The 18,088-nt window shown below is 43.2% G+C and overlaps 1 protein-coding gene across 16 annotated transcripts in view; it reads left to right on the forward strand.

Annotated features, from left to right (window-relative positions):
* The window catches only part of SCAF8 (SR-related CTD associated factor 8), a 221,466-nt gene that overhangs the window by 171,944 nt on the left and 31,434 nt on the right, over positions 1-18,088 (forward strand). For 10 of the 16 annotated variants that reach the window (XR_007412756.1, XR_007412760.1, XR_007412763.1 and 7 more), the window contains exons 22-23: positions 13,138-13,229; positions 13,453-13,493. The gene's annotated coding sequence lies outside the window, so the exon portion shown is untranslated. Of the gene's footprint in view, positions 1-13,137; positions 13,230-13,452; positions 13,494-16,340; positions 16,443-18,088 lie in introns of all 16 variants that reach the window. The other 6 variants (XR_003126309.3, XR_003126308.3, XR_003126299.3 and 3 more) reach the window with 4 other exon arrangements.

Consider the following 18,088-nt stretch of genomic DNA (forward strand, 5'->3'; position numbering starts at 1 on the left):
ACTTTACTCGAAAAAGAGCACAGGACTCAAGTCAAAGAGGTCACTTACTAATTTTGTGACTTTGGTTCTCTTCTGAGCCTCAGTTTCCTGACCTGTAGACTGAGAGGTTCAGACCTTTCCTCTCTGTGTCTTGAAGGTACAGGAGGAGGCCCTGCTACAGGTGAGAGGCCCATGCAGGTGACCGGCTTGGGGGACAGTGGAGCTGTCAGACAGTCCTATCCTATTTATTAGTCTTCATTATAATCTGGAGCTCTCCTTTCCAGCTATTTAGGCCTTCTTGTTACCCATTTTTCCTTTCCCTGAGTTCAGGCCATAATTCCCACTATAACATCTTCCTACTTTTCTTCTTTCTATTTGTTCTTTTACTCGACTGGTCAACTACCATGTTTTTCATTATTTACCTTATGCCCAGCGACAAATGTGAAGATTTTATCTCCAAAATGATCTTTAAACACTTCACAGTACCTTCCTATTTTAAGGAATGAATTCTTTCTCTTTTTAAGATTTTATTTATTCATTTGAGAGAGAGACACAGAGCATGAGTGGGAGGCAGAGGGAGAGGGAGAAGCAGACTCCCGACTGAGCAAGGAGCCCGATGTGGGACTTGATCCCAGAACCCTGTGATCATGACCTGAGCAGAAAGCAGATGCTTAACTGACTGAGCCCCCCAGGAGTCCAAAGGCATGAATTCTTCAGGTTCACGTTTCTAATCTTAAGGGTCTATACCTTCGTATTGGGTGCTGAGCACCAGGATTTGAGTTCTGGTTTGGGAACTTGATCTGATGGAAGAATTGAGGAGATTTCTTTCTCCAAGTCCCTTTCTGGGTATGCTGCATACCTCTGCCTTTACCCGCCTCTTTGAACAGTTTGGCAGGACTCCTGCCTCCGGCAACAAACTGTTTTCCAAAGCTCCATTCTCTTTCTTTCTTTCTTTCTCTTTCTTTCTTTCTTCTTTCTTTCTTCCTTTCTTTTTTCTTTCTTTTTCTTTCTTTCTTTCTTTCTTTCTTTCTTTCTTTCTTTCTTTCTTTCTTTCTTTCTTTCTTTTCTTTCTTTTCTTTCTTTTCTTTCTTTTCTTTCTTTTCTTTCTTTTCTTTCTTTTCTTTCTTTTCTTTCTTTTCTTTCTTTTCTTTCTTCTCTTTTTCTCTTTTTCTTTTCCCTCCAGATAAAAATTCCTTGTTAAGGAATTTTAACAACTGATTTATTGCAAGACATTCATTTTGAAAGAAGTTTTATCCTACCTTGTTTCTGTTGTTTTTGTTGTTTTGTTTTTAGTTCAAAGATCTTACTGACTTTGTTAAATGATTCACCAATCAGGGAGCATTGCATCTAGCAAGTAGAGGAGAACCCCGAGGAGTAGTACAAAATGGAAAGTTTTATAGGAAGGGGAATGGAACAAGGAAGTTATTAGTAAAAAACAAGATTGTTTCAAGCAAAATCACCTTCCATTAGGGGGAAGAGCAGTGGGTCTTACTGTGCAGGTGATCACATCTTCCTTTGAGGGATGGAGAGGACCCTTGCAACAAATTACTTTGCTGGTGCTGATCAGAAAGTTCCTGACTGGCCAGTCAATTCTCCATCTCTGGGGGAGGCTGAAACTGCAATTAGTTTAGGTATGAAGCCCCAGTTTGGTGACATAGCCTAAGTGACCCCATTTTAGACCTGTGGTTTTCTTTTTAACACTTACAAATCACAATATTACAATCCACCCCCTAGTCTTCAAACATGCATCCCTTAGAGTGGAACACTCAATAAAAGTCAAAAGTTCCCGACACATGACTAGAATCTCATCTAGTCATCAATCACTATCCAGTCATCATTGTATCTTATGAAAATGTGTCCCAGAGTGAGGCCAGTCAGGTTTGCACACTGCAGAGTGTGCCTTTAGGATTTGCAGGCTTCTTCTGATCTGGTCAGGTTCCCAAAACAGGAGTGGTCTCCGGAATAGAGGCTTCACTCTTGCAGGTATGAAGCCCCAGCCAGAGAAAGAGATGCACAAGGTGAGGTGTTGGGAGAGGGTGCCAAGCTTCTTTAAAAAAAAAAAAAAAGGTTTTATTTATTTATTCATGAGAGACACACACACACACACACAGAGAGAGAGAGAGAAGAGAGAGAGAGAGAGAGAGGCAGAGGGAGAAGCAGGCTCCATGCAAGGAGCCTGACATGGGACTCGATCCCAGGTCTCCTGGGCCAGGTCCTGGGCTGAAGGTGGTGCTAAACCGCTGAGCCACCCAGGCTGCCCCGGTGCCAAACCTCCATGCCATGCTATCTCCCTGCATCTCCACATGGTGGTCACCAGCCTGGGAGCTCCTCTTCTAGATTATTCTTATATTCTCACATTTGAGGATTGGTGACCCAATTCTTCTTATGAGGATATGTCTCATTGATGTAATTCTAAAACAATTTTAAATCCACAGATTAAGAACATGTGTCTCTTAATGTCACATGTTAAAAGAGACTTCAACTCATTCTGAAATCTATATTGAAGAATGTCTTAAAGCAAAGTTGCAACCGTAGAGCTATATTAACTATAAATTATTCAGGTCTGAGGAGAGTGACCTAGAAAGTCAGATTGGAGGCCCATCCAACCTAGCATTCCTTCTCTGACAAAGGCATCCAGGTTGTTTTGTTGGGCAAGGAAGGGGAGTGTGATCAGTTTGGAAAGATATGTTTTTCCCTCCCTCATGTCAGTCTCAGAATGTCAGGAATGTTTCTCAAAGGTGGATCTGTCAGCATGACCTTTGCTGCCTCCTTCAATTCCTTTTATATCGTATCTGCTACCTCTTGGGACATAAGTTTCATATTTTTTATTATCTGCAGTAGTACAGTACTTCCTCTTTTTGTCCTAAAATTACTCCTTTCAAGCTTCCAGGAGTGTGCCTTTAGGATTTGGAAGCAATGATTTCATCTGCAGTTTCTCTATTCAGTTCCACTCGATCCCAGAGGCTTTGATGGTATCTGCTTGGCCTTTGTCAGGATCGAGAAAGCAAATTTTGCTTTTGAAAATGGAAAATTTTCAAAGGAGCCTTCCTCCATGAGGCAAAGAGTTTCGAAACTAAGGGGGCAGTGATCCTCATTGTGGAGAAGCAGGAACACAACGTGGGGACAGTCGACAAAGGGTTAAGCGTCATGGACAGCATTAGTAGAAGTGAAAAACAGAGCTGATCCAAAACATATAACATATACTCCAAAATAAGCCAGGCTCGCCCCTCTTAATGGGATCACGGAGACATGCCAAATTCTACAGCTAGTCAATTGTATACATATGGTAAAACTTTTCATACCATTCAACGTTTGCTGCCATATGATTTTAATTACGTACAGATTGGGTAGCTGGAAGAAAGCACTGGAATTAAGTAGAATAAAGTTAAACACAAGCCCTTTTATAAGTGGCCCTGGTTTAGGTTAGGATGTATGCAAATGCCTGTGGAGGACCAGAGAGGAATGTGTGGTTTGGGGGGACTCTGGGGATGGGCATGACTCATCTTCAATCTGGGGACCCAGTTGTTTATCTGGAAGGGCAGCGTTTACAGGGGTTATTCTCCTTTTGAAGTTGGAATTTATGCTGATGCTTGCACCTTGTTACTCACATTCTTCCTGCCCCACCACAGTGTTGTTTTTTTTGTTTTGTTTTGTTTTGTTTTGTTTTATTCTGCAAGATGAAATTGCTCTCTGGGCAAACATTGCCTTTAATTTTTTGAAAGGCTGTGGGTTTTCAATATGGCAGATTGGTAGATTTATTTTTTTTTTAATTATTTATTTTTTTAAGATTTTATTTATTTATTCATGAGAGACAGAGAGAGAGAGAAAGAGAGAGAGGTAGAGACACAGGCAGAGGGAGAAGCAGGCCCCATGCAGGGAGCCCGATGTGGGGCTTGGTCCCGGATCCCCAGGATCAGACTCTGGACTGAAGGCATGTGCTAAACCACTGAGCCACCCGGGCTGCCCAGCTTGGTAGATTTAAAACTGTTTTCCCCCAGCCAGACTTTTTCAGTCTGTGCTCCTTGCTTCTCTGGAGCTAATTCTACATAACGAATTTAAAAGTAAGGCTGTTTACTTCATTCAAGAAAAGAAACGGAAAGCAAATTTTGCTTCAGATGGGCCTTGGCTGGGCGGAGGGGAAGCCACTGCTCCTGAACGTGCTCGTCTCAAACTTGAATAGCGTTTCTTTGGTTTTCTCCATAATTTACCATGGCCTTTACTTACCGAACATCTTTTGGATAAACCACTCAGAATCCCAGCTTTCTCTTTTGTGACATGAAGATCCTGACTTACTGAGCTCACTTACTGAGGTTTCCCGGGATTCTTAGGCCTCAGAACCTGACCGATCACAGGCCCTGCAGAGGCTGCTGTGACACCCCCCTCCCCACCCCTTGGAGGAGCAGCGATGGAGCTGGTGTAATAAGGAGTCAAATGATGCCCGGTCTCAGAAGCCTGTCTTATGAGCACATCAGATTGTTTCAAGGAAGGGGCAAGCTCATAGCTATGCCTTTGCCGGTGAAATGGGGATGCCAGGAAGTAAACTGTGAAAGCAGCAGGTAGAGGGCTGGATCAGGCATGTAAGGTTCTTCACCCCCCACCCCTTTCCATGGAAAGGAAGCAGAGCAAGTCGAGAACTTTCACATCATGGGGTGATGAGCTGAGGGAATCCCAGCTGTTGGGCCAGAAAGCATATTCCCCACTGCCGCCACCTCTGGGTGGGCCAAGCACCGGGGATGTCCACCTCTGCCCGCTCCCTGCCCCCCACCCCCACGCTGATCTGAATGGCAACGTCTCCATCCACATTCGCCCACGTCTCTTTGTGAGTATTCGTGAATATTTACACACAGACGCCGTTCTGCAGACAAACCCACTCCGGTCTATCTTTCTATTGTTGGGGCTTTGGCCCAGTAATTTTTCTTGGGAAAGGCACCAATTTTAACCTAGAGGGAGTTGTGTTTCCCCCAGAATAAATGTCTATGGATTGAAATGTCTCAGTTTGGGGGAAATAGCAGAACTATCAATGAGCTGAATGTCGCCACTAGATTATGAATTTCTTAAGGGCAGCTTCCATATCTTGACCTCTTTTGTGGGATAAATGAAGACTAAATGAATGACAAATTAACTTCAGTTAGTTGAAATGGATTTTGTAAATGGACTGTTTAATAATATATTCAGGTATGTAAAAATAATACCTACTAGTCATGCAAGTTAGGTTCTCCATGTTTAAGAAGGAAGGAAGGACGGACGGACGGAGGGAAGGAAGGAAGAAGGAGGAAAGGAAGGAAAGAAGGAGGAAGGAAGGAAGGAATTTGTATTTAATTTCAGGTATGATTCCTCATTTCTTCTTCATATTTATTCCAGTTGCCTTAATATATTGGCCTCAGACAAAGGTAACCACTTCCAGAAACCACATCCATGGAACCACATCCATGGAACCCAGAATCTTAGTTACCGAACTGAAGAAACAAGAGATACTGGAGTTAGCTGCAGGGAACCCTTTGCTGTGCAGGGCAGCCCAGTAAATTTACTTTGTTATGAGTTTGGCAGTCCTTCCCTGTGCTCCTCCTACCTCTACCTCAGTGGGACTGCAGCCCTCTGGGGCCAGGGCTGGGCTCAGCCACCCAGAGAACATCTTTCCTCACAGTGGGGAGGAAACAGTCTTCCAGGAATGAAACAGGGGCTGAGGCAGGACCAAAGGAGTGACTGCTTTGGATGGGAAGTGGCTCCAGTCCCTTGCCCCAGGGGCCCGGTTTTCCTTTGCTGCACTTAGTGTGCCAAGTGGTAGGAGAGGAGCTGGAGAAGTCACAGCTCCTTAAAATATAGGGGCTGTCCTCGGTGTAGCAGAGAGGAGAGACACTTAAATGATTGCAGCACAATATAAGAACTTGCTATGGTAGGGGTATAAATCAAGAATAGGCAGCCCTAAAAAAAGAAGGAAATATTTGTGCCTAGGAGCATCAGGGAAGCTTTACAGAGGTGGGGATATTGGGCAGAGTCTTGAAAAGTGAATAGAGATTTGCTGGGCAGAGACTACTGTTCCAAGTAAAGAAGTGTAAATGGTAAAGAAATTAAGACATGTAGGTATCAAAGAACCTGGCATGTTTTTGGATAGCAAAAAATTCAGCATGGTTAGAATACAGGAAAAATGAATGAGGGGGAGTTCACGGGATATGAGATTGGCACAGCAGATTGCAGCCAAATTGCACTCACCGTGGTCGATTATAATTGCTTATTTACATGTTGATATCTCCTGCCAAAGTATTTACACCTCAAGGTCTGGGAAGGGCTCTTACTACTTTTCTTCAGGTCTTCTGAATCCTACTGTGTGTTTACATTTTTAAGACATCTTTATTGGTAACTTTATTTTTTCCCCAGCTTTATTGAGGTATAATTGATACATAACATTGTGTAAATTTAGAATGTATTGCTTTGATACCTTCATATATTGCAAAATGATCACCAACATAACGTTAGATAACACCTCCATCCCACTGTGCTTTTAAGAGGACCCAATGGATTCTCATGGAATGAATGCATGAGTGGATGTTGGTTGGTATTGGAAGTCATTTGAACCCAAGCTGATGAGCTGATTGGACTACAGACTGGTCACATACTACAGAGACTTGTCTGGACTTCATTTCTTGGGGGAATATAGAGCCACTACATGTTCTAAAACAGAGTGATCTAAACCTGTGTTTGAGGAAGAAATTCTTGCTACAGTGTGAGAGATTGTGGAACCCCTGGGTGGCTCAGTGATTGAGCATCTGCCTTTGGCTCAGGGTGTGATCCCAGAGTCCCGGGATCGAGTCCCACATCAGGCTCCTCGCAGGGAGCCTTCTTTTCCCTCTGCCTATGTCTCTGCCTCTCTCATGAATAAATAAATAAAATCTTAAAAAAAAAATGTAATGTGACAGATTGAGATGTGAGACACCGGAAGTTGGAAGGCCAATTGAAAAATTACTGTAATGGTCTGGAGGAGATATTAGAAGGCTTGAGAGGGTAGAGACTTGAGAGAGATTTATAAAGTAGAATTAGAATCCAGCACCAGTTTGGGTGACCAATGGAATGAGGAGGGAAAATCAATTACTTAGTTGAACAGGTGAAACTAAGTCTGACTTTCAGGTAGATTTATACCCAAAAATTTCAGTGAAGAAGAACCTGACACTTAGGCACTAAACATAATTAGCTTATTGGTGTTTGTTTAGAATAACAAATCTTAGTGAATAAGAGTTGAACCAATAGGATTTCCGTGGGTATGTAATAGAACGAACAGATTTATACAGTGTATGTAATATCAATATTACCTTTATAGTATGCATAATATGCAAATATATAAGTAAAAAGTATATTCTGATGCTGTAAGTATAATCAGGGCTGCCATATGTAGTTTCACAGGTTGTGCACTGCACAACCCTAGAGGGCACCAGTAATAATAGCAACAGATCACCCTGTAAAGCTATTATATATATCCCTCTTATGCTTCAGCACAACATATCCATAGACTGTTGCTTTGAACAACAAATAAATAAGCTAAGATGGGAATTTGATAGACTTGCAAGGTTTAATCATCAGATGGGAGCCCTTCTATGGCCAGATCATTGGTGTTCAATGTGTGGTGGGTGAGTTCAGTGTGTGGTGGGTTAGGGTATCTTTTCATATTGAAAATGAGAGAAGCTTTTCTCCTTTCACGGGATGTGAGAGGTTATGCTCTTATACTCCCGTCTGACAGCAAAGGGAAAACTCACCTTCTTGTTGGCGGTTGTTTTAAGGCTTCACCGTGTGTGACGTGTCCTGTGCCGTGGTGCTCAGTGTTCCTGCCTGCTGTTCAAAGTGAGACTTAGCCCTTCGAAGGGATGAATCCATAGAAGCAGATGAAGAAAATATAATCGCTTATATCCTTTCTCAACAATTATATGTTTCTTAAAATTTGTGTGGATTTTGCTCACATGCTTCAGGGGAAATAGTTTCAAAATGTGACTACCAACCAGAACCGAGGTTTGGCTTGCGCCCAGCTGTGGCCTGTTGGGGCTGGGCTGTCTGACCATGCCAGCCTTTCTCCGGGCTCCGTTAGAAGGTGCAGGAGGCTTTGCAGAATGTGTCAAGGAGGAGTATCTTCCCTGAGGTCGAGCGCCAAGGGCCCATGGAAGAGTCGGGAGCCCCGTGGGTTTCCCAGCAGCCCAGGAGACTCGGCATTCGTAGCCCGGCTCCGCCGACTCGGGCCCTTGGGAGCCTGGCATAGCAGGTGGTGCGCACAGAGCCCCGCGCTTCTCCACACTTGCTCAGCCAGTGGAAGCATGTCAGGCTGCCCCCTCCAGGGCCGTGCATTTATTTTAAAGAATGTTAGAAAGGAAGTATATCACTTGCCATTTCCCTCCCTCTTTGGGCGTGTTTATTGTGATTGGAAATCATTCTAGTCCACATGGTGGTGGCTCCCCCCCCCCCCGCCCCCCGCCCTCTGTGCCCCTATGTTAAACAGCCCTCTGTGCAAATAAACAGAAGGGGGCGAAGCATTTTATTCAGCTGCAGAAACAGGAGCGCAGGGAGAGTCTGGAGAACCAGAATCGCAGAGCCGTGGCTTGTGTCCTCGGCAGTGCGCTTTCTTTCCTCATCCATGGAGCCAGGCCAGGAGGTACAGCAGAGGCCCTTGCCGGGCTGGCTGGGAGCCCAGACCCAGGTACTCTGCTGTAAATGGGACTGCTGGCCCTGGTCTGTTGCTTAGCAGAATTTGCCTGGGGTTTATCTTGACCAAGCCTATTGGGAGAGGAAATGCTGAGCTGCTCTGAACTTGATTAAAACCTAAAGGGAGCATGGGCTTTCATTCTCATTCTCTTTGTCCTACCAGACCTGAAAATAACAAGTAAGTAATTGATCATTGTATTGTTAGTTACAGTTTTAAACAAATGATTTATTTATGTAAATCCCTTTAGTCTAAAAGGAAAAAAAAATCCTGCAGATACAGAAAGCCCCACAAATCAAGTGCATGGGTTTATGAATTACTGTAAGCGGACACCACCCCAGTCAAGGAATAGAAGTTTGCTGCTACCCCACAAGCCTCTTCTGTGTGTCCCACCCCAATCACAGACCCCCCCCCCCCACCTCTCCCACAAGTAACCAGTCTTCAGCTGAACTTCTGTGCTAATCCCTTCCTTGCATTTGTTTAACTTTTAATAGTTTTACCACCCAAATGTGCATCTTTAGATTAGAAAATTTAATCTTACCCATTTAAAACTATTGAGTATATCTTTTACTGCTTTTAAAAACTGTATATACTTCCTCCATCCCTGTATAATTACCTGTTGAACAACCTTTAAGTAGAACTTATACTATTTAAGTTAAATTCTACCAACAACACACCCACTTTAGTTATCTTTCTTGTGTGAAATATTATTTTGAGACTTTTTTTCCCCTAAAAAAAGTGGTAACACCTCGTTTTAATTGAAACATAGCAAAACCAAAAAAAAAATTTTTTTTAAAGCTAAGGAGTCAAAAATCTTTTGAATCTAAACCTAGCGATAGAAAAGGTGAAGTTGTCTTGCTGATGTTCAGGGAGAGCTTTTCATTCTACGATACTGTTGATTTTGTGACATGCATGATTATGATATATAATCATTATATTACATATGATCATCTATATTCTTGGACAAAGAATAGAAAACAGCTCATGGCTCTATGCAGAAAGCAAACCAACAACCAAGATCATGAGGTTAGGAATTAAAATGCAAGGGCTCTGGTGTCACAGGGGTCTGACTTTCTGTTCTGGTTCTGCCAATGTATGATGCCAGACAAATCACTCTGCTTCTCTCTGCGCAATGATGATAATTTTTACCAAAGTCAATCTCTCCTTCTCTTATGAAGAACAATTATTTATTAAACTTTTCGCCTTATTGTTAACCCTTGAGAATGTTAGTGAAACCTGAGCCCTTGGTTTAAAACTAAAGATGTGTGAAAAACATAATCAGGAAGCACCAAATACAATTGCATTTACTTGTGAGCACTGATTTTTTTTTAAACTTTGTACTTGGTAATAGCTTATTAGCATTGATAATAACTAAAAAACGGTCAATACTTACAGAATGCCATGTAGTTCACGAAGCACTTCTACATGAACTGTTTAATTTGTTCTTAATAGAATAAATACTCATACCCTAATTATTTCTCCTTTCAACATACGCTCATATTATTTCTTTAGCCATAACCTATAGTAAAGGGGAGCTTATGAAAGACTTTGTTTTTCTGTATAGTTCTGTCACACGTGATGGGTGAGGAAACAAACATCTAGTTGTTATTTTTCTATATATTTTGGGGGGCTATTTATTTTGTGTAGTACCCAGTTCTTGTCATAAGTCTGGGGGCATTTGGTTGGCTTAGATGGTAGAGCATGCGACTCTTGATCTCAGGGTTGTAAGTTTGAGCCCCTGTTGGGTGGAGAGATTACTTAAAAAAAAAAAAAAAAAACCTCTACTTTATGATCATAAGTCTGTACAAGGGAAAATGTGGAGTAAATAACACACATGATAATCTTGACATCATCGCATGTCATTGCTTGTTAAATGATAAGTATGCTATACCCAAATCACCAAAATAACATAATTAATTTGATGACCCCCACCCCCCACCGTGCTGAGCTACTTCTTGTTGTAGTCACTTAATTCCCATCTCACAGAACCTCACAACGTGAGTGACTCATCTTATTCTATAGGAAGGTCTAATTTCTGTTGCTCTGAATCCTCACTCAAAAAACTGGAGAAAAGGGGACCCCTGGGTGGCTCAGCGCCTGCCTTTGGCCCAGGGCGGGAGTCCCGGGATCCAGTCCCGCATCGGGCTCCTGGCATGGAGCCTGCTTCTCCCTCTGCCTGTGTCTCTGCCTCTCTCTCTCTCTCTCTCTCTATCATGAATAAATAAATAAAATCTTAAAAAAAAAAAAAAACTTGAGAAAATACCTCCACATGGCAGTCTGGTGGATTGCCCCAACCCTCAAATGATAAACATGGTACCTAGAATACGTCTGAAGGAAGCTTTAGTAAAAGAAGAGAATATTTCGTAATGATTCTATCCAGATAAGGGAGACTGCAGTAACCTGCCATCCCAAAGGGGTGCTGTTCTTGAGGTAAAGAGCACATGAAGGGCCCCACCTCTGGCTTCCCAGCCCCTGGTCTTCCAGACCCCAGAGGCTCTCTCCTGCCCTCTCCCTTGACGGTGGGAATTCATTCCAGACCTAGCTGGTGCTGGTGGGCCTTCCAGCAGTTTCCACACACCTCACAATCAGGGCTAGATCTGGGTTCCATCTTTTGAGGTTTCATTCCCACTTCTCAAGCCTGCCTTCATTGTACAAACACGGGACTAGTATTGTTCCTTCTCTTGGCTTCAGAGTTTCCTATCCTCTTCCCAACATTTCGGGAGAAGGGACCCCTACCTTGTTTCAATTTCCAGTCCCTGAAACGTCATACCAGTACTTGTCAAGCTTGTCCTAACACTGAGCATGATTAGGTTTGGGCATCCCATCCTTAAGGGAACTTCTCCTTGGTGAGAATTGTTCCCAGCTCCCTCCTGGGCCAGATGCTAACTGATCTCCAGGCAGACACTCACTCCTCTTTGCCCTCACCATTTTGTGTGAACTTCTAATAGGCACTTGTCACTTTGCTCTAAAACTGGAGAGTTTTCACACTTTTTTTCACCACGATGTACAAAAAGAAATATATTTTACACTGCAAACCAGTATATACAGACATATACACTGTTGATAAAGATAAACAGACATAAATCCAAGTGAATTTCCTCACCTGTACCTCATGCATGCTGATATTTTCTATTCTGTGTTGTTCTGTTCTACTTTATTTGTTCATTCATTTATTTTTAATGCTGATCAAGACCCACTAAATTAATTTCATGATCATCAAACAAGTCACAAGCTTCTGTTTGAAAGCTAGTTAATGCACCTGACTCCCCCTGGCCCATCCCTTGTAGACTGTGACCTCACTGCAGGTAGGAAACGAAGTATGTCTATTTCTCTTTGTATATTTGGTGCCTGGCATGCAGCGGATGCTCAGGTAAATATTTGTTGAAGGGAAGAACTCAGCCTGAGTCTTTATTCCCATGTGTATCTACCTTGCCTGGCAATTTTAAAAATTGAGTGAGATCATGTATTTAGTGGAGAGAACACAGGGCTTAGCACCAACAGATGCTCAATTAACATATGTTTCTTTAGGGTTTTCTAGACTAGCCCTCTCTTTAATTCACCATCTGATTGCACTGCAGCTTGTTGGTTTTTTGTTCTCCGTTGTTTTTTTTTTTTTTTTTTTAAGTGTAATGAGGGTTTGAACTCCATTAGCCTAAGGCCTCAGCCAGCTTAAGTACTTTACAACTTTCTGAGTTGCCATGGAGCCAGGGACAAATTACCCTTCAGGAGAGCCTGAAAATATGGGAAGGTCACGAGGGAGAGTCCTTTTTGTCCTACCCTGGCCTGGGACTCATTTCTCCATGAAAAGTAAAGACTTGAGCTTATTAGAATTTCTAAAATGAAAATTACTTCCACGTTTTAAAAGATTATAAAGCAAATTTAAGCTTGCCATGAAATACGGAGTGTTTTGTGAATCGAAAGTCTTCATGGGAGCTCTCACTTCTGAGGCACAACATCTAAGTTAAGTCAGTTGTAGCAGAAAGAGCCCTGGTTGGTGACCCTCTGATTCCATCAGGAGTAACTGGTGGCGGGGCAGCCTCTGCAAATACCATTTCTTCATCTATGAGGAGAATCTCACCTGTCCTCAAAATTCTGTGATCCCAAACACAAACTCTGGAGTCCCTCATTTCATATCCGCTGGAATGTGTTGACCATCGAGGAGATAATATTCCAATTAAATTAAATCTCAGTTGCAGAGTCTGAATCAAGCACGATGCCTAAAACCTTTTCTCTAACAAGTTTCTTGCTAGTGTCCCATAGAAGCTTTAACTGGTGTTTTCCGACCTGAGAGCTAAAGAGTCAGGTTATCTGTTATCTGTATATATTAAGCCTCAGAAATCAAGCTTTTGCATGAATCGTCACAGTAATTTGTTTTGAATTATACTTCATCCTGCCCATGAGATGTGAGCTTTTAATCTAATGTGGTGTGAATTGATAATTCACATGCGGGCGATTTAACAAACCAACCTGTTTTCTTCTAGGACAGAATGGCTCAGAGGATATAATGGAGCTTCTACTTCTAGCAAAATATGAAGTCCGCTCCTCTTCAGCTGTCTGGATTAAATTTAAGAAGGTCAGTGGTGAATTCCATTGCTCCCAGCTGGTACCTGCACATGTTCACAGGTTCTTAATGAGCAGGCCGTCCTGAAGTTAGCAGGGTGATTGGGAACGTCTGACCTGCATGGGACCCCCTATAACTGCCCTGGTTTGAAATTCACAATTTTTTCAGATGTCTAGGAAAAATAAAATACTTGGTGTGGAGAGGTTATCAGAAGCTTCTCATGTGCTTTCTCTAGGCCTTGCTCCCTATGGAGATTCTGATGGAGAAGAAATTCAGGTAATAAGTGGGTTCAACTTAAAAGCTAAGCTCTTCCCCAAAAATGTCAGGAAGGACTCCCTTACCTTTATTGTTTTCAAAATGAACATGTATTCAGCTTCCATACAATGGGGGGGGGGCAGTAACACGGGGGCTCATATAGAGACTAAAAGAAGCCAAAAAGAAGCAAGAGTCTTCTCTTAGCTTGTTTCTCCCATGCTCATCTCACCCATTGTGTTGACCCTTCCATCAGTCTTGATGACTTACTCTACCTTCCCCAGAAAACAAGATGCTTGTCCCACTGTGTCCCTCTCCTGAGAATGTCCCTGAATGGCTCCCATCTTCCACAGGAGTCAACCCAGCCTCCCAATCTGGCTTTCAAGGGCTCCATGATGCAATCTCCACCCCCGCCCCAGCCTCATCTCTCACATCCCTTTCTCACCCTTGTTCCCATCATGTGTTGGGTCCCTCCGTGTCTTTGCTCTTGTTTTTCTTTACCTGATGTGACCTCCAGCCTCTTCTTTCCCTCCTTCCCTTGCTCTGTTGTGACCTCCAGCCTCTTTCCCTCCCTACCTTGCAAGACTCCCTCATCTGATGGCACCTCTGGGCAGCGCCTTTCTGGGACCCACTGTACCAGGTTGCAGCCTTCTCCATGGCCCCAGCACACACCTCCATCCTGCACTCACCACATCATGTTCATATTACACTTTTACTTTTCTCTCCCTCCTGCTAGTCAACAACTCCCTCACTATTTTTTTTTTTAAGATTTTATTTATTTATTCATGAGAGACACAAAGAGAGAGAGGCAGAGACACAGGCAGAGGGAGAAGCAGGCTCCATGCAGGGAGCCTGATGTGGGACTTGATCCTGGGACTCCAGGATCACACCCTGCGCCAAAAGCCGATGCTCAACCGCTGAGCCACCCAGGCATCCCTCCCTCACTCTTTCTAAAAAAGATTTATTTATTCATTCCTGAGACAGGCAGAGACATAGGCAAAGGGAGAACAGACTCCCTGTGGGGAGCCCAATGTGGGACTCAATCCCAGGACCCCAGGATCACTACCTGAACCAAAGGCAGATACTCAACCACTGAGCCACCCAGGCGTGTCAAGGATTCCCTCACTCTTGAGGTGGTATAGCATAGTGGTCAAGGGCGCAGTCCCTAGAGACTCACTCCCCAGTTTCTAGTCCCAGTTCTATCACTCTCTGTGTTAGACTCCATCTCCTGTCTTACTTCCCTGAAATATTCCAGGGTTTGTGTGGGTCAAGTGCAATAATGCATAGGAAGTACTAGAGACAGTGCCAGGTATGTGGTAAGAGCTATACATACGTTTTGTCTATCACCATTGTTTACTAAAGACTAAGCTCAATGAAACTGTGTGTTTTCCCTTGAAGATTAGTGCCATGCAATTTGCAACAATGATTTGTTGGTAACAGATCTTTTCTGGAAATTTTAGAACATTTGGCTGAAGGAAGCTGAATGGAAATATAATATTTCATAATATCTCAGAGTTTCTTCAGTTATTCTTCATTAAACAGTAAAATTGCCAGGCTAGGAAGGTATCACCACTGCTTTGATTCCAGATGCTTCTAAGCATAGAGGCCTTTTAGAGATCTCTGAGCCCTTTTTAGTTTCCTTTAAAGCCTGTCTTAGTTTGAGCTGCTGTAGCAAAAATGCATAAACTCAATGACTTATACAACACACTTTTATTTCTCACAATTCTAGAGGCCGAGAAGTCCAAGGTCATGGCACCACAGATCTGTGTTTGGCAAGTGCCTGCTTCCTCACAATGTCGCCTTCTCAGTGCTCCCCATACTGTCCAAGGAACAAACTAGCTCTCCCAGGTCTCTTTTGTAAGGACACTAATCCTAATCAGGAGGGCTCCACCCTCAGGACCCAATAACCTCCCAAGGGCTTCCCCTCTTAATACCTTGAGGTTAGGATTTCAATAAAAGAACTTAGAGGCATTCAGACCAAAGCACCCCCCCGCCCTCCGCCCCGACCCCTGCACTTTACAATTCCGTGCCATGTGAAGATGTTTGCTCCTACCATTCTGCTGGTGTTTAACTGGCCATGAATGACCTCCTTAAAAAAAAAAAAAAGCAAAATCTGCCATGTCTTTCCTCACATTTCATTCTCTTTTTCCTTTCTTTCAAGGCTGTCACTGTTGATATCCTGCTGCTCTGTCCCCTCCCCCTCCGCTTCGTCAGGAAGATCTCCCTCTACTCACCTGAGGAGACTTACCTGGTTTCCTTAGCTCCTGGAAGGCAGATCTCTCTCTCCCCACCCACTAGGTGGATTGAGGGCATGCCCAGGAACTCACTACTTTTCTTCCAGTGATATCTTTCTCCTCAGAGAAGTCATGGCAAGTGTGACTTCTAGATTCAAATCTCTAGCCCTGACTCCTTTTCTGAGTTAAAATTGTTGTCTGATCATTTAGCTTGGCGGGAGGATCTTTTCAGTTTCAATGTGACCAACCAACCTTATAGCCCCAACGTCTGCATCCCAATGTCTGTTAGGAGAGATCTCTGAGCCATCTGATCTCATAACTACAGCCAATATGGACATATTCATGTCCTCCATCCCCTTGAAAATGTCACCAAGTTCTTCTCTTTCAGAACACTTTAGATTTGCCTTTATTCTCTATGGTTATTGCCTCCGGCAACATCTTCCACTCTAGATTCCCACCCTGGTGCCCCAATGCAGGACTGAAGTACAATTTTCATATCACCCTCTGCTCAAAAATTGTAAGCAGCTCTTTCTGGCCAGTGATGGATCAAGTCCAAGTTCTTCTGTCTAGACCCCAAAGTGCCATGTAACCTGATCCCAACCTACCATATCTAACGTATTTCCCACACCCTCTCCAGACATTTATGGAATACCTGCTTTCTTCAAGGAATTCACCTGGTTTCTAGAGGAATCAAAGAATGAAGATGGTAGGCTCTCTGCTCTGAGCCCTTCACAGTGAGGTAAAAGATTGGAGGTAGAGAGTTTGCCAGGCACAAAAATTCTAATTATAATATCAGTACATTGTCCAAAGTATAGTAAGTAATATGGGGACTTAGGGAAGAGAATCATCGGTGTAGACATATCCTATGCTGAGCTTTGATAGTCTCTTAAGGCATATCAATGTTTCTGAGCAACAGATCTAAACAATTCTTGGGAATCGAGATTATTCAATAATTTTTTAATAGAAAATATGTAAGTACTTTCCCCCCAAACAAGTTGATTTTTGAGGACGTTTGAGAAGGATGTGCCTTCTTGTCACTATTTGGGAGGGGCTACACTTTGCCTGAATTTCTATTTTTGAACGAGCTCTTTTAAAATGTATTGGTTTTGAATTTTATATAAATATCAAAGTCAAATACTGGGGTAAAATGAAAATAGTCTCCTTGGAGATTAGTTCTTTTCTGTCAAATGCATAAAAAATGACTGGTTTCAGGTAAGGTGAGATTGGTTGTCAATTTTGCGTGCTTTCCATGAAGTGCTCTAGTTTTAAGAGCACCCCTGAGCTGCTTCCTGTGTGATCCTCACAGATAAATTTGAGGTGAAAACTTCTCTGAACTAAAGCTCTGGTAAGAAGAATTCACATCAAGAGAATTCCATTTCTGTGGAATTTCCCAGCCTGTGCTCATGGTCTGACATTCATGAGATTCTGTTGTGTTTGGATGAGAAGAAGAATTCTCTGTGACCTTGAAACTTTTGTTTTGGATGGCTCTTCCTTCCAGTACTTTCTCCTTGCTTCAATGGCTGCCCATGGACCCAAGATAAACCATTTTCCCATGCCTGCTGAGAGAACATAGCTTAAACATTTTATGTTCTCTGTTGCCACACTGTTAGGACTAGCTTCCTAACTTGTGCTGGAAAATTCCAGAAGGTAAATAGTTGGGTATATGTTTTCATGTGTGTCTAACTCACCCTGGGTGCATATACTTTATGTTACCTCTTTGAACTCTAAGAGAGATTTCAAGAGTGCACGTAGGGGTAGATCCCTGGCTTCACACTGAGTCCATTCCTCATTCCAGCCTCACCTGTACGTTTCCCCTCACCTGAAATCTGAGCCAGTAGAGAATAAACAGACAAGTGCCACCCACCCTACCCTATGGGCAGCCCTAGCTTATAAACATGCACATACACACGGGCACTCATACAAGCACACATGTACACACTTGCCTGCAACCATCTGCCCCCAAGCATGCATACACATACTTGAGGGTTTATAAAAGGCTCTCTTCAAACATCCACTGGATGTCTGCCTGGAGAGTCCAAGTATGGAAAGAGACTGTCTGGAGGCACATCTTGAGTAATCTCTGAGTGTTTCTCTCTTTTATTTCTGCACTTCACCCTTCCCCCCTTACCTTAGCCAAGACATATTTCCATGAGTCCTTATTTCTCACGGCTCCTGTCTTTCCTCCTGTCACTGCCTTCTCTTCCTGGTAGAAGTCCAGCTTGAGGTATCCCTCATGCAGATGCTACTGTGATCTGTTTTTCCAGCAATTATTCTGAGCCATCCACACTCTGCCCCTCCCTCTTATAACCAGAGACACTGGCAAGTCCATCGGACCATCAAGGCAAGAGAAAGCTAAGCTCAGGACAGGGAGCCAGCCCTGAGCCC

The sequence above is a fragment of the Canis lupus genome, chromosome 1 (assembly GCF_003254725.2).
Source record: "Canis lupus dingo isolate Sandy chromosome 1, ASM325472v2, whole genome shotgun sequence".
In the NCBI taxonomy this organism is placed as follows: Eukaryota; Metazoa; Chordata; class Mammalia; order Carnivora; family Canidae; genus Canis; species Canis lupus.